Below are 16,078 nucleotides of genomic sequence, written 5' to 3'. Positions count from 1 at the left end.
AAAGAAGGCAAAGTTTTGGTGAAATAGGAAAATGCCAAACATATGCCCAACCAAACAGATGAAGTAGTAAAGTAGTAGTACTCTACTATGTGTTTAAATGTATTGAATCAATGCCATTTAGATGCTTTGCCTCACGTTCTTTACTTGGGATTTTCTAGGAAACCCATACACCATGCATGCTTTTTTAAAAAGAAAAAGTTTATCTATTTATGCGACACAATAACCTGCTGAATAGAGCCCATTGTTATTGTCTGTCTGCCTTTTTGCTGCTGTGTATCTATCTTACATGTGTGTGAAAAAGGGGATCAGATAAAACTGGGTTCTATACTCAGAGATATGTCTATGTTGATAGATATCCTTGTTCTGCCAAATAAACCAATTGGATAAACATCTCCAGAGCATGCTTTGTCCAAATCTGTTTTGCAAAACAATTTTCCTGCAAACATTTTGCTGTGATGTATTGATTGAATGAGACACCAGCTACAAATTCTGTGAAGTAGTTTATTGTTGCCTTTGATACTTTTTTTCCTCCACTGAACTCATGTCTACAGAATGAAAGTAAAAAGATTGAACAAAAGTACACCTGACATCAAACCTACACTTGCCTTTCGTTAAAGGCTTTCTATGTAGTCATCATTAAAGTGTATTTTAGTAGCATCCTTCAGTCACTCCAGATCATGAGTTCCGCAAATGAACAAGATTTTTGTTGTTTTGAGCAGGCATTCGTTATGGATCTTGTAAATAACAGTTCTATAAAAAGGACAGCTGAGGAAAAATGCAAAATGCAGAGAATGCTAGCAGACATCCCTTTGGGAAGCAGAGTACATCTTATTTAGTTCCAACTTCACATCACCATACAAAGAGCAACAGCATATATAAAAAAGCATAGTAATCTTCTCAGTTACCGGGAGCTGACAAAAAGATCTGCCTGTTTAAGAAAAGAGAGAGGCCAAATTATAACAAATTCCAGTGTTTGCATTACATTTGTCTCACAGCATTTCATTAATGATCTCCATCCACTGCGATGAGCCAAGATGTACCACGACAGGCCATTTGTTCAGCCTGCCAATTTGTCAAATGTGGTGTACATGAAGCTTCTGCTTCTAATTAAAAGATGTTGAGTACCACACAATAGTGGATAGCTTTAAAATTAATGCAGAAGCTGGAATGATTTCCGGGGTTTATCACACTTTGTCTGAGAAGATTACCATGATGAAAAATGATGTGAGGAATAAAGAATTTAATACAAAAGAGAGAAAGAAAGGTTCTTTCTTAGAGGCGTTCTAGCTTTTCACCGAGGAATTCTTCTACACTGTCTGTATTCCACTTGAGGATGCTCAGTTCTTCAGCAATGTTCCCAGTGTCATCCAACAGCTTCAGTACAGGATCAGAGCCACGTACATACTACACAGAAAAATAAATTAAAGGTTACTGTCTAACCCTCAGTGTGCACAATCACTTTTCTTCTCCCCGCCAAAAAAAATTAATGTTCTATATCAGAGTTCTTCAAGTGTCAGTTGTATTAATTGCTGTGGCATGGTATTAAGAATATATTTATTCAGAAATAAAAACCAAAAGCAAGGTAATATGTCTTTCATCGAATGTGCCCAAAGCTAGATTAACTGCTCCACAGGGTTGATGTCTATGCTTGACTGCAGAAAACACAAACTAGAGTGAAAATTTAGATCTCATAGAAACTTGGAATATTGCCACTACATATAAAATAACGTGTTATACTCAGAATGGAAAAGAGCAATAGTCATGCTGAAAAAAGTTGCTAAGATCAGAAGAATTGTGCTACATTGTATGATGTCATTTCCTGCCAATTTATTCCTTAATTTGTAGTAGTTAAATTTGAGACACCTTAGACACAGTCTAACTTTTCCTTGCCCATTCTACTCAGACAGCTACCAGTGGGGATCCTGCACCGAACAGAGGATGGACCTAGATGGCCCATAACGCCCCTTCCAACTCTATGGCGGGATACAGACGGGCAGGGGAAGACGTCTTGGAGGTGTATTCTGCTGAATACGGAGCCTCCAGACCGCCCGCCCCGGGGGTGTGGCTCAGGTGATGGGGCTTCCACATGGGGGGCAGTGAAGACGTCTCACCTGGGGCCGTTTCTGACCCGCAGTTTCCAAACCGCCGCCTCGGAGGACGCTGCAAAGAGAGAGGCAGCTTCCTCACGGGCGGCCAAAAATGGGGCTTTTTTTTTTCTTTTGCCGGCTGGCGGATGCGCAGCTGCGCAGCTGCGGCACTCAGCAGCGGCGGCAGAAAGCTTATGTGCACATTTAAAGCGCCCAAGCCCCTTTAAAACTTTTTCCCTCGCCCTGCCCAAGAACAATAGTGGTCTCCTGCCAGCTGGTGATCAGCTGGTGTTGGCATCCTTGTCCGCTTGCACGTTGCCAATGTCACCAGCATCATGGATGCCTCCTCTCCTTTGGTCCCCGCGCTCTTGCTGAATCTGCAATGCACAGCCACAGCTGTTGCCACTGCCACCGCTGCCCCTCTGCCATCCCCCATCACCTCCCTTGTACATATGTAAATATTTAAAGTTTTAGGGGTTTTTATTGTTAGGTGAAAATGGCACAGGAATGTGTGTAGGGGTTCACTTTAAATTCCAAACTTTCCCCAATTCTAGCAGCGCATGCGTACATGTTGCTCTAGGGTTAGGGTTAGGGTTAGGGTTAGGAGTCTTAAAATGGGCTGCAGCTGTGCTGCAGCTTCCACACCTGCATGGCAGCTGACGCTGCAATTAAAGCCTGACTGCAAACTGCGCATGTTCCAGGACCCCGACTCATTATGTGACGCAGCAGACACGGAGCTTTTAAATGGACAACTTAAATTAGCAGCGTAGCAATTCTGGCGTACCGGTGCAGCAGCTTACCGACGGAGCTGCGCAGCTGCGCATCATACAGAAAAGAAGCGGGGAAAAGCAGCACCTTTTTAATGCCGCTTCTTCCCGCTTGGGGCGTGCGGGCGGCGTGTTCATAGCGGCATTCAGGTAAGGGCCGTCTGAAGGCTCTACCTTCATGACGTCATGAATACACCCCTTTTTGCCCGTCTGTATCCCGCTCATGATTCTATTAAAGAGTCCATTCTAAGGAATTCCATTTTAATTCCTCCTGGTCTCAATAAAGCCAATAACAATGGCAGCTAGTGGGGCTTTGCCTCCTTTTCTCAAAAGGGGAAGTCAGGGCATCAACACTAAGTCAACTAGAAGCAGAGGTCTTTCAACTTGTGATGAAGTCTGGACCAAGCAAACGTTTTGCTCTGTTTCAGAGACTGGCATTACAGGAATCTGCTCTTCACTCCTTAGCAATTCACTGAAATTCCAGGGGAAGTGATCTCTGTACTGCTGAGCATCCATGGCCAGGATAGAAGCCACTGGAAGACTGTAGCTTAGAGAGCCTGGACATAGTTTCTTAATATCCCCACAAACAATTAAATCATTATTTTGAAAATTTCTATGCAAGAACTGAGTTAAATGGTCAATATGAATTCCTACCACCAAACTTGGGCGGGATACAAACAGCCATATAGTACGTATAGGATACGTACTAGGGTTAGGAAGGGGCGGTGCTTCCGCACCCCCCTAACCCTAGTACGTATCCTATACGTACAAGATGGCGGCGCCCCTTCCACATGGGCACCGCCATCTTTACGTACTGAACGCATAGTGTCCAGATGTGTCGCGGTGCCTATGATGTCGCGAATGCGCCAGCGGCGCTTCGCGACATCATCAGTGTGCCTCGAGAAGAAGCTCCGAAATGGAGCTTCTTTTTTGCTCCGCGCGGGAGCCGCGCGGTTTGGCTGCTGCAGCTCCCGCGCGGAGCATACGGCGGCGAAGCGCCGCAAAGCGGCGGTTTGTATCCCGCCTTGTTATTTTAATAGAATGTATTCAAGACTCATGTATGAATTTAACATTGTTGCCCTTTCTATAATAAGCTCAATCAATTATTTACAGGTGATCCAGGCACATTCCAAAATTATTTTCTGTCTACCTGACCTGCCATTTACACTGTTACCTTTTCTGAACGATAATGTTTGAAGAGTGCTCATTAGAAAATAGCAAGAGAATCAAACAAAATTAATACATACCTTGATCTGCAGTCCCCTGAAAAGTTTGGGCTTGTCACTCTTGACAAAAGCTATAATTAAAAAAAAAAGTTATTCAAACATATATAAGCACCTGAAAATGAGTATTTTGAGGCACCCTAGATGTACCAATAAACTGATAGAGATGGCTCAGCTAAGCTAAATTGCAACAAAACTGTGGGTTTTCCCCCAAGGACCAAATGCCAGATGTCCTGGTGACATTTTATTCTGTCGTGTGTGATTCCTACAAAGTATATTCCACAGATGAAGACGCCTCATGAAAGCAGCAGTCACAATCACTTCTTCAAGAAAATAGTAAAATAATGATTAACACTGGATTATTGTTAGGACCAATGCTTAATATTTAATACAGAAATGGGCAGCGGCCAAAAAGTACTAACATCACCCAGCAGGTTTCAAAGGTGTGGCTGTCCATCAGCTGTCCTTATTTTGTATCACTGTGTGGATATGTCCCTTCAGGTTGCCTTTTGATATATGACAACCCCATGATTTTCATAGGGTTTTCTTAGGCAAGGAATATTCTGTCAGCTCCTTCCTCTGAAATATAACCTACAGTACCTGGTATTCATATCACTAATATGACTATTAATTCTCTTCATCTTTCCTCTGTGAGGCATAGGGTCCTATGTGCCAGCCACAGTGTATCCACTGTTGTGCTGGTGAGAGAACACAGTACTATCATGGCTGCCAGCCTTGGGCCAGAAACTGTGAAAGCAGATAGGCAGCATCAGGAAACTGGCACTGGCAAATCTCTATATCACTAACTTGCTTGCCCAGGGACCACTGTTAAGTTGGCCAGCTTTGTTGAAAATTGCTTAGCTGTCTGATGAACAGAGAACTTGAAGTGTTTGTAACCACTGTGCTGAGCATTTGGTCAATTGAAAGACACTTGTTTGTAGGCACATTTCTGTCTTGCTGCTGCTATGACATCAGATAGGACAGATCTAACTATGCTGAGAACAAAACCAAGCAGAAGGGCACAAAAGAAGGCTAACACCAGTTTTTCTGTTTTCTGTCAACCAAAATTGAAAGGCATATTGTGGTACTAGCACTTTCTAAACCTAGCAAAAATGAAATGAGACATCATCTAGATTAAGGAAAATAAAATGAGGAGACAACCTGTTACTGTTTTATAAGATACTCTCAATATGGGAAGTTATTTGAGGATTAGAAAAACATCAGAAGAGTTTGTTTTCAAAAAGAAAAGGAAAGAACTGTAATGGGGGATAAACATACAATTTCCACTATGATGGAGAGTTTATTTACTAGGCTTTTGAGAGAATAATAACACATGCATATGCTAAAATTAGCAAGAACCCTGTATCATATAGCAGCATCTTAAAAATATTTGTATGTGTGTGTGTGTGTGTGGGGGGGGGGGATCTTACAGAAACAACACTTTGACTGAGCTATTCTAAATCAAGGAAATAAAACCTTTTGGCCCTACAAGCTCCATCAGCTTTAGCCAGTACAGTATGGTCAACTGTGAGGGCTGGCAAGAGCTGTAGTCCAAAAACATCCTCAAGGCTACAGCTACTTATTCCTAGTGTAAGTTAAGATTCTGGGCAACATGGCTAAAACTTCCTATTGGGGTTAGGGTAAATTGTAGCTGCTGGTTCCTCCTGCCAACCATGTATATGCCTGAAAATAGACAAACAGAATAAGCTAGAAGCTTAACAGATTTCTGTTTGGGTGTCTGAACTGCACTTCAAGGTCTACCTGCAAAAATTTAATGAGCAAGTGTTTCAAATGTTCATAGGGGATTGTTTAATCACATCATGATGAGATCATAAAATAAATGACATTCACTCCTAGACCTTTTATTAGGCCTAATGTCTTTTACCCCTTAGGAACTCAATTTTGCATGGGGAAGTATAATACATTTTTAAAATTGAAGACAGTATGAAACACGATTATACAATTACAAATCAATTAAAAAGTATTTATTTGACTGGCAGGTTTGGTTTCAGATTTATTTATTATAGATAGAAAAGTGGACCTAAAAGGCAAATAAAAGAGGATGTTTATGGATGGGATTTCTAAGACCACTTATCTGTGACCACTTAAACAGACCACTATTTCTGCAGCAATTCAGTTAATTAGACTCCCAGATATAAATCTGCATCTCTTTCCTTTAGTTTTCATAAAGCAATGACTTTAATTTGGTCAGATTTTATTGAACCTATCCTTTCCCCACATTGGAGCAGAATGGATTCCAGCAGAATGATAAGAAACTACATCTCACTATTCTCTGTTATAAAAATTACACTCAGGCAGCACAAAATGAATGAACAATCATCAGTGTGACTGTAATGCCTACACAACTCAGCAAACAAATGCTACAATTTTATAATCCTCATTAAGGGAAAAAATTGTAATGGGCCCTATCAAGCAAGAATTAACTCAAATGTTGGCGGTGAAAGTTTTGACAATAAAAGGCCATTCAGATCAAGATAACCTAAAAATACTCCCATCTTCCAAAGCAGCCGTTTGACCTTCATTCAGCCTCTCATCCTGTAAAAGCCATTGAAGCGACATGCAGAAAACAAATATAGCCTTTACTGCCGAGGCAGTAGTTTTTACAAGGAAACTGCTGGAGGCTAATCTGGATCAAGAAGGTGTTGAACAGGGCAAGTGTAACAAAATCTGTATGTTATGGGTTTCTCAAAATGTAACACAACAGTGTTTACACGATAATGAGTCCTCTTTTTTGTTCCTTGCTTATATACATACAGTTGCTCACTCTGCTTTCTCCACCATTTTCTTCTCAATCTCCTTATTTCTATCTCGGAAGCCACTGTCCATCTCTCAGTCTGGCCCTTGCTTTTTTCATCAAATAGCTGCTAAGGCAGCTAATAATCCAGTATTATCGGCAGAATGGCTCAGCACTGCAGAGCTCTTTTTATAAAACCTTGGAATTACTTAAGACAGTGGCTGGGAAGGATTGTCAGCGCTGAAATGATAGAAGTTGGAGGATGGCAAGCCATTAATGTATACACCTCCAAAAATGCAACAACAACAGGAGCAACAGCAAACAAAATTCCCAGAGCAAACCGCACATAGCTAACAGCAAGTATGGATGAGTTTAAAGAAATCTGCCCCCTGCTCCAAACTAAATCTTTCAAAGCAGAACTACAGGCATGTGGATATTTTAAAGTGTATGCATCATGCCCACATATATAATGGAAGTTCATGACAAAGGGAGAAAAATCAAGTAACTGTGTGGAATTTCCCCCTCAATTTTTCCTCTGTATCTGTCTCTAGAGATTAATGAGCAAGATTCCCCAGCCTCCACCTCCATTAGGAAATAAGAAATCTGCCCGACACAAAAATTATACATTAAATGGCTTTGTTTAAAAAACAAATGCAAAAAAACTTTCAGCTCTTTGAAGCAAATAATTCCAAGAAGGGAATCCAGAAACAGACTGAGTAGGAAACATTATTGAATAAATTTGACATTTGCAATCAGCGGATGCATCCATTACACAATTTATTGGCTGACAATCACAATAATGACTTTGGCACAGAAAAACAAGCTGAAATTCACTGTATTCTGCTTTTTGTGTCTGGTTAAAATAACAACTTAATGCTCATTTCACTTGTTAAGTCCCTTTTTAGCCGGCCCCCTCCTGGCATTCGTTTTAAAATACTTGCAGTTCACCTAATGTATGTTCGAGGGCATGTTAATACTGTATAGTTCCTGAGAAAACTTTATGAAAAGTTGAACAGCTGTGCAGATAATGCACTGTTTCATGCTTGTGGGTCTATTTAAATTTAAATGAAGGTTGTGGAGTATTAAGTTTAGCTTTATGCACTAATTGTGAATTTTCATGGATTGGGATTCGAAAGGGAAGAAGGACATTTCTCTGTCCTAAAGCTTAATTTTTACAAACAAATCAGAGGAAAATGCTGCAATTTCAATGGCTTTTGTTTGCAGTATCTTTCTTTCTATTTGTAACCTTTTCTCTGTCAATGTATGCATTCCATTTCCCTTTTCTATTAGTTGGGGTTTGCAGATCTAGAGTGCTATATGTGGACCCTTGCCTAGCCACAGAGGAGGGGTGGAACTTTACTTCAGAATCTATACAAACAAATTAGGTATAAAGGAATCATCGGCGCGTTACAGACCGCCCCAAACAGGTGGTCTCGCGCCGCTGCCAGTTGCTGCGTCCGGGAACCGCAGCGGCCAAACTGCGCAGTTCCTGGGCGCAGCAAGAAAGCGCCGAAATGACACTTCTTTCTGCGGCCTGGAAGTGGCGCCACGAGGCGCTAGTTGCGCACTTGCGGCGTCACTTCCGCCGTGCAACATCAAAATGGCAGCCCCGTGTGGACAGGTGCCGCCATTTTGTACGGACTCGGACCGTACTAGGGTTGAGGGGCGTCCGGAAGGGACGCCCCTTATCAACCCTACCACGCCCCTTCCTAACCCTAATACGCCCCTTCGGCGCGTCTGTAATGTGCCATCATTTTGTGATACATTTTGATACAGAATTTATCAAACATAACCACTAGTTTCAATTACACTTACCCTGAACTTGAGGGAACCTCCCCAATTTTCATCCACATACTTCAAGAATTGCCCCTGCATAGAGCTGCAAGAGAAAATAATACATAAAATATTTAGGAGACAAAATATTTAACATATACATATACAAATCTGTCTAAGTCTATTCAGATTTAGAGGTGAAACAGACTGCCCAAAAAGAGTGTATTGGGGCTGCCCTGGATCTGTGACAACTGCATGTGTGCAGCTTGAATCCAGCCCCTCACCGCTGTTTTAAAATGGCTTCTGAAAAGGAATGTTTTTTTACTGCTCCTTTTCAGGGCAGCTTTTCTGGGTTGAAACAACTTGATGGCAGCTTGTGGGTGGCTTGGGATCATGCGTCATGTAATCACAACACCCCAAGCCACCCGGAAGAAGACTTTTTTTGCCCGTCTGTTCCGGGCCTTTGTCATTATTAATTCAAATCACACTGATTTTAGTGGGTTTACTCCAAGTACGATGGGCCCTTGATATCTGCTGGGGTTTGGTTTTCCAGGATGCCAAAATCTGTGGATGCTCAATACAATGGTATAGTAAAATGGTGTCCCTTATACAATATGGCAAAATCAAGGTTTCCTTTTTGGAATTTATATTTTTTTGGAATATTGAAGCCGTAGATGCTTCAAGCCCTGGATAAAGAATCTGTGGATATTGAGTGCCAACTGTATGACTACATTCAGCTCCAAATCTATCTACTTTGATTACTGTGAACCAGTGGTCAGCATCCATGGAGAGGGTGAGGGCCAGTTCCCCATGATGTCACCCCACTGAAGCTGCAAAGTTGCTTCCAGTGTAATTTAACTTCTACCATTTAAAAGTGAAGAAAGTTTTAAATTTTGGGGGGAAGAGTCTCATTGACTTCAGGTGGATGTCTAGGGGTTCTGTTGGTTGCGAAATGGGGCCGAAGGGAGCACACTCCCCCCCTTGCAAACAATGTTTAAACAAGCAGCCTGTAAATACGATGCATCAAGAAATCTTCTATCCTTATTAAGACTAACTACTGGATCCAACATTGCTTCAGTGAAACATGCAAGAGAAACAAGCAGCTGAGTTTGGTGGATTTAGCTATATTGTCAGATTCACAACCATTGCTGTTTTGTTTTTTGAGGGGGTTTGGTGTTTGTTCTTTGATATGTGGCATTTTTGAGGCTTCGGTGTTCAGACAACAATTCAAAAACAAGTTAGTTTGCCTGGGGTATATTCTTGGACAATTGAAAGCGCAAAAGATGCCTGGAAGGATTAAATTATGGTCTGCAAGGCAGGATCACACTGTTCACAGATCACACTAAGCCATTTCCAGTGTGTTTCTCTCTCTCCAATTTTCTTTCTCCCTATTTCAGTGTGATGGTGGGAGAAACAATTCAGGGACATCCACCAGTTCTGAGTTCAATCACAGTATCAAGCCAAGTTTTAAACAAGGCACAGTTCATAAGCCAACAACAAACTATACTTCCTAATTGTGGTTTGCAGAAGATTAAAACATGTTTTTGTTTTCAATTTAAGCAGGGATGGGGCTTGATACACAAGAAGCCACAATTTAGCAAACCACAACGTGGCTTACTGCTATATGGGAACCTGGCCACTGACATGAGACTAACACCTGCATGATTTCCCCGTCATTTACTACCCAAAACAAAGTTCTGTAGACCAAATAAATCCACCCATAAGACCTGAAAAACCTAAAAAAAAAAAAAAACCCAAAAATTTCATGAAGACAAATCAGTTACATTTGGGCAAATGTAGTTCTGAGTAGTTTTAAGCTGAATCAGACCCACTGATTTCAATGGGGCTTACATTTGAGAAGCAAGTCAGGAGTGGTGTAGTGGTTTGAGTGTTGGCCTACAACTCTGGAGACCAGGGTTTGATTCCCAGTTCTGCCATGAAACCCACTGAGTGAACCTGGGCTCTCAGCCTCAGGGGAAGGCAATGGCAAACTTCCTCTGAACCAATCTTGCTAACCCCATGATGGGTTTGCCTTAGAGTCGCTATAAGTTAGAAACGACTTGAAGGCACACAACAACAACATGTAGACTAGTGCCCATCAAAAACTGTGAGTTTAAACAAAGTTTGTTTGATGCAATATTTTAGTGTTAAGACAACCAACAGTTCTACTGTAACTTCTCCAAGAACCACCAAAATATTTTCCAGCTCAGAATAGCTTAAATATATATATTTTAAAAAACACAACCCAGTACTCCCAAACAGTAAGAAACTCCCACCAAATGACCCCAAAAGGGAAGCGGCAGTGATGCCACAGTGCGCAGTGGTCCTTTCCAGGAGACAAAATCATGTGCTGCACCTCTGTGTTAAAACCTAGCCAAACCAAAATACCCACCAACTGTTTCAAATTTTATGTCAGATTTTTGTTTTCTGTAGACCAAATAAATCCACTCATTTAATGGAATCAATAACTATATGGAACACATGACTAATTGACAGGGATGAAGAAGTAGCTTTGTGTGACTTACATTAGTCAAGTGTTCTTTCCAGATAAAAATACAATGAAAAGCCACAAATGTAGACTGCTATAACTCTTTAGCCATCACATTCTGATAAGCACACAGCTAGATTATTGTTTTACTACATCCATGTAGTTCCCCCACCCACCCAAATGAAAACTGACTTTATAATTTGCAAGTAAGTAGTAAAATCCAATCAAAGTTGAAGGTTTTCAAAACCCACTTTTAAAATGGGAGAGGTAAACATGCCTTTAAATCTCTGTGCAAACTTAAAAATACAATATTTCAGTTATATTATGACAACAATTAACTGTCCACTACAATCCACCAGCAGTTGATTCAGTTCTGCATTAAACATAACTATTCTTTGTCACTTTAAAATATGGTAAATAATGGTGGTATTTCAATATAGGGATGAATATATGTTTCTCTCTCCACACTTCATACTTAACTATACCAAATGTTTGTACTTGGAACAGAATGTCTCTGCATCAGAATCTCTTGTTCAGGGATTTCAATTAATTTTAATTTCTTATTGTGAATAGACATAGCATATGTAATTCATGGGGGTCACCATAAGTCAATAAGTGACTTGAAGGTATATACACACGAGTTGGAAAAATGCAACCCAAGGATTGTACCAGGAATTCTAATTTTTTATTTTATTGAAAAAGTTTCCAAACTCTAGAGATTGTGGGAGGCAGTTTTACAAGATTCAATAGAGTGTACTATTAGTGATAAATCCCCCTTTGATAATTCTATTTTTAAATAATTTCCATACTGTTTTACACACACACACACACACACACACGAACTGTTGAGAGAGTTTGTCCAGAGTTTTGAGATTTGGTGGCATTAATAAATAGAAGACATCAAACTCTTTATTTCCATCTTAATCCAAGGAAGCTATTTTGCTTCTAAATTGGATCTAAACTAGCAATAATGAACTGGCCAAGGGCACACAAACTAAAGTTTAATCCAGACATGACAAAATTTGAATTGCTTTTTGTGATTTATAAACACTGGACTGCATTTTCTCATAGCAACCTGCCCAAAGTTTAGGTGAGGCATGTTTCTCAGGAGATTATCACATTGCCTTTTTCCCGATCTGGGCAGGGGCTGAAATTGGACTGAGACCATGTGTTATCACACAGCTCCGTGCCCAGACTGGAACTATCCTGTACTTGATTGGAACGTCTCCCATTACTTTGCTATGAATAGAAAAGAAGCGTTTTAGCTAAGCATGGGAGAAGTCTTGAACTGGCATGGGATGGTAACGATCTGGGCACAGAGCTGTGTGATAAGGCACAGTCCCAGCCTGGTTTCAGCCCATGCCCACATCAGGAAAATACAGCCAGTGTGATTATCTCCTCAGTCCCACCACTTCAGAGGCACATTTTGTGGGATTGGGAAAGAAAGCTTTCTCAGTGGCTGTTCCAGGACTCTGGAACTCCCTACCCAAGGAGGCTAGGCTGGCTCCTTCCTTACTGTCTTTTTGTTAGCAGCCAAAGATGTTCTCTTCCACCAAACTTTTGGAAACTTGCTATGAACTTTTTTAAAGGGTACTGTACAATTATATATTCTTTACTTTTAAATCAGTGCTTTAAATGGTTTTAATTGTACAGATACTTTTGATACAATTTTAAGATTACCATTTGCATGTTTTTAGGTACACATGTTTTTGTTTCTATTTCTTATCTTGTAAGCCACCTTGATCCCCAGTTTGGGGAAATAAATAAAGTGACTAAGAAAATGAATGAATTCAGTTCTGGTGGGAGGACACTGTAATTAAACCTTTTATTGTTTAATTTTACATAATTTATTGTGAAGAAAATTTGATGGAGAACACCATAAATATTATAATCTGGTTCCTGAGTTTCAAACTATATTTAATAGGAACCCAGCATTCAGAGACTGTTGAGTATACATATTGAGCAGACAGAAAAGAAGGAATATGGCATATAGGCCTAAATTCAATACCATGCATGTAGATGCTCACAGGTACTATAGGAGTTTCCTCCCCTCGGTTTCCCCAAGTAGCTCTCCATGCTGACAATAAACCTGGACCCATCAAATTGACCCACCTTTCTCAAGCACATTTTGGGGACACATAAAAGGTTGTAGGCAGAACTGTCCACTTCTCAGTTCCACTGACATAACAGCCCCCATGGTGGTGTGATACCATTAGATCTTTCCCTTAAGTCATGTTTATAGCAGATCCGATAAAACCAGTGGGACTTAACTTAGTCATGATTAAATTACATCTCATTGATTCCACCTGATCTTCTCTGGGCATGAGTAAGTACAGCCCACCGTAAAAAATTAAAAGTGTGTTTTATACTGAAACATGGGAGGTAAAGGTTAAGGTTGACAATTACATTACGTTCATTTTTTGTCTTGAAAACCCCCAAAGGATTGGAACTGGAGTGCTGAAAAGGGTTAGTTATTAAGCAATAATAATTCATCATATGAAAGTAGGTAGGTAAGGACCTCCACACCAAGGGAAAAGAAATAGATAAGGGAAGCTCTTATAAAACTATCTCCAAGCTCTCATTTGAGTCATTTCAGTTCCAAGAATGTAGCTAGAATTAATTTAGTAAGATGAAGTTAATCCCCTTCTGCATGTGATTAAGAATGTCATACTTAAGGTTCTTTAGGTTTATTTCAGCTTTTTGCATACTCTTGACATTCCTCTGCAGTGTACAAGCAACAATTAACCTTTCTTGGGTTATATTTCACCATATGGATTTACAAGCAAACTGTCACATTTGATCCAGAATGATTCTAAATGTTTTCAGAGCTCTTTTACCACAGTATGAATACTAGTGTTAGAATTCTCCATCTGGTTCCCGTCCCCCACAAGACAGCAAAATTGGCTACAAATTTGTTCCTAAAACCTCTTTTTGAGAATGATAATGTAAAACAGCCTCCATGTAGTCTTTTTATGGTGGAATATTCACTAAATATTTGTTAACTGTATTTATTCAGTTTCAATAGTTAGCAGTTGAACTTAAACACAATGGTTCTTCATAATGATCTTTGACATCTTGAAATTTTATATAGGACATGTATCAAAACAAAATGCAAGCAAGAAAGGGCATAAGTCTAAGTATCAGCATGCTAAACAAAATTTCAAACCCAGGCCTGTTACAGACTGCCAAAATAAAGCTGCTTCGGGTCTCTTTGGAGGTATGCTATTTAAATGATGCATGCATCCTAAGAATCCGGAAGCTGCACCAAAAGCTGCACTCCAGTGCTTAGGAATGGAGTGTGGCTTTGGTGCGACCTCTGGACTCTTAGGACCCATGCAGCATTTAAATAGCATACCTCCAAAGAGACCCGAAGCAGCTTTATTTTGGCAGTCTGTAACAGGCCCCAGTTAGCAAAACTTCACATTCACAATCTGAACAGCAAAATGGGAAATGTTGACAAATGTTCCTTTTAGCTCTCTTGCCAAGGAATATTTACCATATACCGTATACTCCTATATAAGTTGACTTTGGTCCCATACAGACAAGCCAAAATAAAGCTGCTTCGGGTCACTTTGGAGGTATGCTGTTTAAATGATGCATGCGCACTAAGAGTCCGGAAGCTGTCCTTAGGACTGGATCGTGGCTTTGGCGCAGCTTCCAGACTCTTAGTGCGCATGCATCATTTAAACAGCATACCTCCAAAGTGACCCGAAGCAGTTTTATTTTGATCTGTCTGTATGGGGCCTTCATGAATATGTCGAGGGAAGGTTTTAGGGCCAAAATCATGGGTTTTGATATGACCCTTGGGTAAGTTGAGGATAAAACTTAGGAGCATATAACAAAAGATGAAGAGGGGAAAGGTTTTAACATTGGACTGAGAAAGGAAGGCACTGGAGGGAAATGGAGTATTTGATGGGCAGAAGAGATCCAGAGACGGAGAAGGACTAAGGGGAGAGAAGGTTTAAACATTGGATTGAGAAGGGAAGGCACTGTAGAGAAATGGGGTGTTTGTTTGGTGGTCCAGCATTCTTCACCACTGGCTATGCTGGTGAGAGCTGTTGGGAGCTGCCATCCAAAGTCATCTGAAGAGCTGTGTAAGTTCTACTTCTGGTGTAAACTAGTCAAGAACCAGAGTTAAGCTCTACAGTCCTACTGATTTCAGACATTCAACAGTGCAATTTCATACACATCAAGTTGAACGTGAACTCCATTAAGATCAATGGGACTTATTTCCAGGTAAGCAGATACAGCATTGTACCCTAAATATCACACGGAAATCATGGCAGTTGGACATGCTTAACTCTGAGAGCATAGCACCATATCTTTCTATCTATTCAATAGGTGGCCCAATCATCGGTTTAAACCAGAGACTGATTGCAATCCATTTGTGTCTTCTCATTACTGAAACAAAATGTGTACAAATATTACACCATACAGTCATCTTGCATTTGCCATCATAATTTAGTTTCCCAAGCTTTTATTTAATCATAATTTAGTTTCCAAGAGAATCAGATCACAAGAATGAATTTACAGGAACTGTTTTGACCAACACAGTGTGAAAAATATCAGATAAAGAATGCAATGCCCCAGGTTAAACTATACATTGCTCCTTGAAGCTCATCCAGGATCTAATCTACTAACAGGACTGTTGTGAAGATAATTTGTGCAGATAGTGGGAAGCCAAGCAGTGAAAAAGACAAACAAATGGGTCATAGAACAAATCAAGCAAGAAATCTTCCTGGAAGCTAAGATGGCTAAACTGAGGCTGTTGTACTTTGATCACATCATGAGAAGACACAACACTGGAAAAAAACAATATTGCTAGGAAAGGTGGAGGAAAGTAGAAAGAGAAGGCGGCTGTATGCTAGATGGATGAACTCTATTAAGGAGGTCATGGGTATGAATTTACAGGAACTAAGGAGAGCAGTGGAAGTTAAGAAATCTTGTAGATGTCTCATCCACAGGATTGCCATGAGTTCAGATTG

At 40.4% G+C, this 16,078-nt stretch overlaps 1 pseudogene across 1 annotated transcript in view; it reads right to left on the bottom strand.

The window, feature by feature from the left end:
- Window positions 1-487: 487 nt before the first annotated feature.
- LOC149283431 (selenoprotein F-like) overlaps window positions 488-16,078 on the bottom strand; it is a 40,271-nt pseudogene continuing 24,680 nt past the window's right edge. The window contains exons 3-5 of the transcript XR_016277924.1: window positions 8,648-8,711; window positions 4,102-4,151; window positions 488-1,404 (exon numbers count right to left, since the gene is read on the bottom strand). The product of XR_016277924.1 is annotated as a selenoprotein F-like (transcript). The remainder of the gene's footprint in view (window positions 1,405-4,101; window positions 4,152-8,647; window positions 8,712-16,078) is intronic.

The sequence above is a fragment of the Sceloporus occidentalis genome, unplaced genomic scaffold (assembly GCF_023333645.1).
Source record: "Sceloporus occidentalis isolate IW3139 unplaced genomic scaffold, rSceOcc1.0.p SCAF_104, whole genome shotgun sequence".
Taxonomy (NCBI): domain Eukaryota; kingdom Metazoa; phylum Chordata; class Lepidosauria; order Squamata; family Phrynosomatidae; genus Sceloporus; species Sceloporus occidentalis.
This window is presented reverse-complemented; position numbering and strand designations above follow the sequence as displayed.